This window comes from Taeniopygia guttata, chromosome 2 (genome assembly GCF_048771995.1).
Source record: "Taeniopygia guttata chromosome 2, bTaeGut7.mat, whole genome shotgun sequence".
Taxonomy (NCBI): Eukaryota; Metazoa; Chordata; class Aves; order Passeriformes; family Estrildidae; genus Taeniopygia; species Taeniopygia guttata.
Genome location: NC_133026.1, coordinates 76,784,485 through 76,791,914, shown reverse-complemented (window position 1 = coordinate 76,791,914; position 7,430 = coordinate 76,784,485). Strand labels below are relative to the sequence as shown.

General features: G+C 49.2%; 1 long non-coding RNA gene across 1 annotated transcript; it reads right to left on the bottom strand.

The window, feature by feature from the left end:
• Window positions 1–5,405: 5,405 nt before the first annotated feature.
• On the bottom strand, window positions 5,406–6,338 carry LOC140682355 (uncharacterized). Its single transcript, XR_012053983.1, has 2 exons — window positions 6,182–6,338; window positions 5,406–5,582 (listed from the first exon to the last, which is right to left on the bottom strand). It is a non-coding gene; the product is annotated as an uncharacterized lncRNA (long non-coding RNA).
• Window positions 6,339–7,430: the final 1,092 nt, after the last annotated feature.

Genomic DNA, 7,430 nt, shown 5'->3' with positions numbered 1-7,430 from the left:
CCGCCTCCGCGCAGGTGCCGCGGGGGCGGCGCCCGGCGGCGGAACGGGGGGAGGCGCCGGGAGCGGCAGGCCTGAGGCTACCGGCCCTGACGGGAGTTTTGCCCGGTTGCAGGAGAGGCCGGTGGGAGCATTCCGGTTCCCTGCCGGAGGAAAGCTGGGCAGCAAAGCTGCGGTGTAGATTTGGGAAGGTGAAGCCCACCGGAAGGTGTTGCCAGTGAGACTTGTCCTTCATCTGCTCCTCGCGTATATGTGCGACAGCCAAGCGCGGCTGGAGCACGTCCCGAGGAAGGCCACCAAGTTGATAAGAGGACCGGAGCACCTTCCCTACGAAGACAGGCTGAGGCAGCTGTTCAGCCCGGATAAGAGGAGGTTGTGTGCAGACCTCATAGCAACCTTCCTGTATCTGATGGGAGTTTACAGGGAAGCTGGAGAGGGATTCTTTGTCAGGGACTACAGTGATAGGACAAGAGGTAATGGGTTCAAATTGAAAGAAAGGAAATTAGGTTAGACATTAAGAAGAAATTCTTTTCTGTGAGGGTGGTTAGACACTGGAAGAGGTTGTCCAGGGACGTTGTGGATGCCCCATCCCTGGCAGCATTCAAAGTCAGGCTGGATAAAGCATGGAGCAGCTTGGATAAAGCTCTAGCAGCACTAGTGCGAGGTATCCCTGCCCATATGCAGGAGAGATGAGAATAGATGATCTTTAAGGTCTGTTCTAACTCCTTGACATTCTGTGATTCCAAGATTCTAAGGTAACAGTCCCCAAAGTCCTAAAAAAACCTGTTGCTGTTGAGGCAGGACGGGAATGAGAAGACTGGCTCAGAAGGCTGCTGAGAGTAAAACTCCAGTTTATTCAAAATACACCGCTCTTTAATACAGAGCTTCGTGAGGACCAACTCCATTGGTCCAGAAGTGAAAACAATCCACACCATTGGTGCAAAGTGCTTGATGCACAGTGATAGAACTTAACTATAAACAATGTGAATAACCAGAAAGATAAAAAATTATTTATGTTATGAATAAATTTAATGTCTAACCCTTTGCCTGTTTACCTCCTCACAGTTCGGAAGTTCGCTTGTTCATGTATTTGTTAGTTCCACCCTTACGTATTGGCCCCTATACCCAGTTTACACCCCCAGTTAACTCCCCGAGCCACTGTACCTCTTCCTGCCGTTGGTACCTTTGTTAAAATCCTTTGTAGAAGAAATCCTACCTGTTTGTTTTCCTGTTTCCAGTAGTTTGAAGCCCCTTCTGTCCCTTACACTGCATTGGGTAGTTCAGAAGCTGCTCCCAGGAAGTTGCTCCCAAGGAAGACTTCCTGTTTCCCAGAGGGCCTAGCATCTACTGTATATTAATTACTGGACTTCAACATAAACCAGAATGGACCCAGACAACGAGCCAAGAGCAGAGACTGCAAAATGATCTACACCTACGTGCAGGGGAAGTTCCAAGGAGCTGGAGACGGCCCTCAGCATTTCTGAAGCTGATTGTTGTAACCAGAAGGAGACAAAGCGAGGTAAAGCCCCCCAGACCAACGAGCCACAGTAGAGTCCCCCACCCCATAGGCTATCCTCTTAATAAAGACCTTATCAAAAAAGGAGCTCAAGGTCTCCTGGCCCGTTTATTTACATCAATTTACATTCTCCAGCTCTTTCCCAGGCTTCTGCCTGGCCAGAAACTCTCAGTTTCTCTCTTTGACTGAATCTGAGACCCACATTTCAGACAAACACGACTCCGAGGTTCACTAGTTGATAATTCAAAACCTCATTTGATGTTGGCTCAGATCGGTCAAAGAGCTTCCAAACTTATAATTTTCAAGGAATCAATTACCAACTCTAAGACTTGTCAGACTGTCAAAGGACTGGCAGTCCAACTTGTCAAAACCCTTTTCCCAGTGTGAGTATGACATGACAGAAAAGAAGGTATTTACAACACATGCACATAACCAAATCAGCCAAATTTGGATTTGGCAAGATGAATAACATCTGTTTGCACAGCTGCAAAGCCTTTAGGCCTCTGGGATTTGTCCCAGCCTGTAAGGTTCAACAGGTGAAGCCTTGGTTGGCATTCATCAGAATTGCATTTGCAAGGTGTGTGCACTTAATAAAGGAATCATGCAAGGCTTTGCCTATGCAGTCATGTCCTCAATGGACAGCTTGAGTGGTGAAATTGAACTTAGATCCAAATTGCATCCTCAAAGCTTTCAAAACAATTGAGTGAAATTGACCCAATTCAGAAAGGACCAAATTCAAAACACTTGAGAAATCTCTGAAATGCCATGGACACAGCCTTAATTAAATCACTTGGGCTGAGGCTGATTCGTGGCTTTCCAGTACTTTGAACTGTTAGTGAAAACACAGCTCTTTCCGCTTTTTTTTTTTTTTTTTTTTTTTTTTTTGAAGAGCCAGCAGCGGGCTCCAGGACCCTGCGATGCTAGGCAAGGCGGAGGACCTGGCCCCGTGGGCAGGGCCAAGTGTCCCAAACCCGGCCGGGGGGGCGGGGAGCCCAGGCTCTCTACTGAGCCAAGATTCCAAGATTCACCCGGCTCGGCCCCCAGCTTCTCTTTGGTATTTCCTGGGGCCCCTGAATTTGGGGTCCCGGGGACACCCCATGACCACCAATAAATGAGTGACCTCCCCCAACCTTATAGTTCAATGCGCGCTCCTAACAGGCTGCGAGAAACCCGGCAATTCCTCCGAGTTTCTGCCCTTCCCCCACCCCGCCTAGTAATGAGTTTTCCCACAGTTCTTGGCATCTCGCTCTGTGAACCACGAGAGAGGGACACGAAGGGTGCGAGAAGGGGCTGTTTCCCCGGGAATATAAAATTCCACCCAGGCTCCGGGGCTCCCTGCACCATCCAAGCCCGCCCAATACAAGGAACTGCTCTCCTGTCCCTGCGCAGCTCCCCGATCCGCGGCCCCACCCCCCTCATTCCCAGCTTCGGGACCAGCAGCAATGGCGCTGCTGCTGGCCAAGATGGTGCCCCCTCCCGCCGCCTCTCTCTCGGAGGGGCAGAGCTCGGTACTGTCTGGAGGGGACGAAAGCCTGGATTCAGGCTCTGAAACAAACAGGCTGGACTCAATGTCCAACACGGGGTTCTCGGCCGCCGGATCGCAGGGCAGAGCCGCTGCTGATGAGCCAGCTTCAGGGGGTGCGGCGGCGGGAGCCACTGCGCCCTCTGGGCGCCCCTCCCCAGCGATGAGCAAGGTGGGCGGCGCGGCCGCGTCTCCCGGCGGCAGCTGCGGCACTTCCGCCGATTCCGAGGTCGACGGCGGCGGCGGCGCTCTTGGCGCTTGCAGCTGCAACGCAGCGGGCAGCACGAGCACCAGAGCCGCAGTGGGCAGCACTGCGGCCGCGGCGGCTTCTCCCAGGAGTGACACCGGTGGTCCCGGGGTGGGTGGAGGCGAGGCTGGTGCTGCTGCCGGAGCAGTGGTGGGCGTGACAGTGAAACGTACTGCCGGCAGGGTGGCGCCATGTCAGGCATGGCGTGAAGGCAGGCACCACCCTCGGCGCGGGAGTCCGTTCCACAGTGGGCAGAGCGGAGAACAGCCTGGGTGTCCCGCTCAAAACGTGCTGTTGGACGACAGATACCGGCACCGTAAATGAAATCAAAGCAGCCGGTCCGCATGGTGCGCAGAGGGGCGAACCGGGAGGCAAAGCCTGTCCCGCCGGCACAGTCGAAAGCCCCGCGGGTGGCGGTGGGCGTGCCAGGGGATGGACCAAAGGCTGCATCGCCGTCTACGCAGGTTTCATCAGCGAAGCAGTCGGGGGGGAGTCAACCCCCACTCCGTGACGTGCCGCGGGTAGCGCCGGCCCCCCCGCAAATGCAGTTTGGAAAGCGGGGGGCTGTGGGGCTGCGGGAGGTGGCGGCTCCCGCCAGTCCGGGGCCGCCCCGTTCAATCCATGCAACGCCGGGTGTGCTGAAGCTGATGGCTGTGGCAAAGGCGCCCCGGCTGCCTCGGGAGAGGCGGGCAGTGTCAGCGGCACCGCTCTCTGGACAGGGTGTGCCCGCGCAGCCAGCCGCCGCGTGGGCTGCGGCGCGGTCCGCGTCCGGGATCCCAAAATGTTCCGTTCGGAACCGTTGCCTGTGTCCAAGGCTACGTCGATGCCCACCCAGATTGGAGCCAATTCGGACGCTGTAGCGTCCCCGTTGCGCATTTGCACCATGAGACAGCGTCCCAAGTCGAGCCAGACCTTACGATCAAAGGGGGACCTAGGATTCGCAGAAAATCAAGAGTCCAACTCAAGAGTCTGACCAGGTCTTCCTCAAAGAGCCAAGCTCCGCCAAGAGTGATGCAGGCTCACCAGGCAGTCAAGACTGCTCGCTCCACTGCAGGTGGCTGGTTTCCCATTGTTAGGAAACCTTTCCCAAGCAGATGTCAACTTCAAGAGTCCGACAGTCTGCTATTCTAGGGAAAACCCGTCTCGCACAGTTCGGCTCTTAAGAGCCGATCCGCAGTCCAAACAGGACCCAGCCTTCTCCAGAAGGCGTGGAGTTCCAGCGTGGCCTTTTTTAAGAAGCAAAGGTGTCCGAGCACAGCCTCCAGAGGGAGACCCCCCGCAAGACGTCAGGTTCGGGTCTTCAACCAAGGATGCAATTCCACGTCAGGTCACCAGATGTCGCTGTCGAGGCAGGACGGGAATGAAGAGACTTTGACCAGAAGGCTGCTGAGAGTGAAACTCCGGTTTATTCAAAATACACCGCTCTTTTATACAGAGCTTCGTGAGGACCAACTCCATTGGTCCTGAAGTGAAAACAAGCCACACCATTGGTGCAAAGTGCTTGACGCACAGTGATAGAACTTAACTATAAACAATGTGAATAACAAGAGAGATAAAAAATTATTTACATTCTTCTCCAGCTCTTTCCCAGGCTTCTGCCTGGCCAGAAACTCTCAGTTTCTCTCTTTGACTGAATCTGAGACCCACAAAAACCAAATGGAAGTAAGTTGCATTTGTCATAATACTGGAAGCTTCTAAGACCACAAAGGAGTTTATGGGAGTTTGATGGCTTACATCTGCATCTTAAATATCCAAGAAACATACCTAAAATCTACACTGTTCTGTCCTGTCCGCTGCACTGCTACCTATCTGTCCAGCCCCAGGCTCCAGATGGAAGCGTGGCACTATGTTCAAGCTGGTGATGTGTGTAATAGCTGATGTGACTGCTGGGAATCTAAATTCTGGGGAGCATGCCTGGTGAGAATTGTCATTTGAGCATCTGTTGCTGAATAAGAAGAGCCAAAAATTGGAATTGTTGAAGGTATTTCACAGGATAAAGTATGTAAAATAAAATATTTTTTACTGCAAGAGCAAGAATAATAATTTTGGATTGGGAATTGACATCTATTTCAAACTTGAGCTACCCCATTAGAATGTTTTTTAAATAGGAAAAGAAGTCACACTCACTTGAAGGTCAATGTGTAATTTTTTTTTTTCTCTGAGGTAAAAGAAGACAAATTAAAATTACAGCATTAAGTTGTAACATTGGCTGTGGATTGCAAGTCCACTGTGTGTTTTCACTAAATAGCCTTGGGAAGGAGTTACTTTTTTTTTCTTATTCCACATGCTCTCTCTAGCACCTAAAAGGAAACATACAGAATGTTACTCTAAATAGGCAATAAACATTTTTCTAAAGGACATTTTCGTTGTATGCTAATTAGTTATGCTTATATGCTCTTGTGTCTAAAAACCCGTAGCCAGGCAGACCTGCCTGAATTTTAGCCCAGCTAAAATGTGGTTAAGTGTTGTCCCTGAAAGACTGAGAGATCAAAAGGAAAGAGACAGGCTCCTCTAGTAACCTGAAACACACGTGAAAAACAAAGGGAAGTAGTTGCAGCAAGGCTGGAGAAATAGTTTGTTCTCCTGCTTCAGTTTTGTGCTGATTAATAAAAATTTGTCCTAAAACGATAGGGTGTTCTCTGTGTGCTGGAAAGCAGGCAGCTGTCTCCTGTGTGTGCAAGCAGCTGCTCACAGTTACTGAGCACTCCTCGTGCTGTCACTTGGGCATCTCATGCTTTCCTAGGCTGAGTAGTAGGTTTTGCTTCCCTGGTTTTGAAATAGGGAGCAGAGGGAATCCTAACTGGAAATCTTAACAGTCCACAGGAGTAAAGCCAGCCTTTTTGCAAGGAAAATGAGGTAGATAGATGGGCACAATTGAGACAGCTTCTCCTATACTCACCTTTTTTTCAGGTCATTGCAGGATGCCAAGCTGCTGCTCTAGTGAACACTTGCCCATAACTTGCAAAAACCATCCCCTGCTTAGCCAGTGGCAATTTGCTTTCCCTTGCTAGCATTCAGTTATTTCAGTATTGTGGGCAGTCCTACCCAGCACCCAAACCTAGCTAACTCCAAACAGTTAATAAGTAAGCCTGGGAAAGAGTCAGATGTTCCTCATGCACTTTTAAAGTGACCATGAGATAATTAGACATTGGGGTTAAAATCTTAAAATTTGGGTTTAACCAACTGTAGGATAATGGCTATGTAATCCCACTGCCCTAAGGATCGTAACCATGGCAGATTTCAGGCAATCCTCCCTTACCAATTATCTCACTTCTTTTTTTTAAATATTTGAGGATGATTGTATGTTCCCCCTGCCCCAAATTTTTACTCTCTGTGACACTCCCTTCAGTCACTGGTGTTCAAAAATTCCTCCCTCTCTTCAGAAAAGAGAGGATGGAATCTGGGAGGGGGGAGGATGAGATGAGGTTTCTGTGGAAAGGGTAGACTATAAATAAGAGAACTCTTGGATTTTGATTAAGGCTGCATCCATTCTAGATTATTGGCCTCTGCTTTCCTGACATATAACATGAATGACATGAACAGAAATTAGTGAAAAGCTCTTCCAGAATAGGTTTTGTAATTTAGCTAATGGAAAAAAAGAATGCTTGATGGATGCCAGTTCTCTTTTTTTCACCGTTGATTTTTCTTGGGCTTCGTTTATATGAATGATGATGAAAGCACCCTGGTATAAACATTAGTGTGAGAGAAGAAATAGATGCTTCATTCCCAGCCATTGAAAGTTTAGATGTCTTTTTCAGAAAAAAAAATAATAGTAATTAGGTTGTCTGGCTTTGATCTTCATGTACTTTGATGTTTTGCCTGCCAGGGTTTAAAAGGTTTGTGTGCAGTTTGAGTTTGGGATGGGAAAAACTAGGACTAGCAACAAGTGAGTAGTTGCATGGATGAGCTGTAATGCACAGAATTAGGCTAAGAACTGTGGGTCTGGTGCTAGGGACTACAGTGTAAATGATGGATGAAAACCAAGAAGAAAGCTTTGTAAGTGGTTGTTTCAAAGGAGTTTACAAATATGAAAGCATTCTAATACTTCTGAAATATGTTTGAAAATGCTGATGTCATCATAAAGTATTGAATTCAGCTGAGAATTCCAACTGAAATTGAATTAATTTCCCTCATTTTCTTTTTTGTTT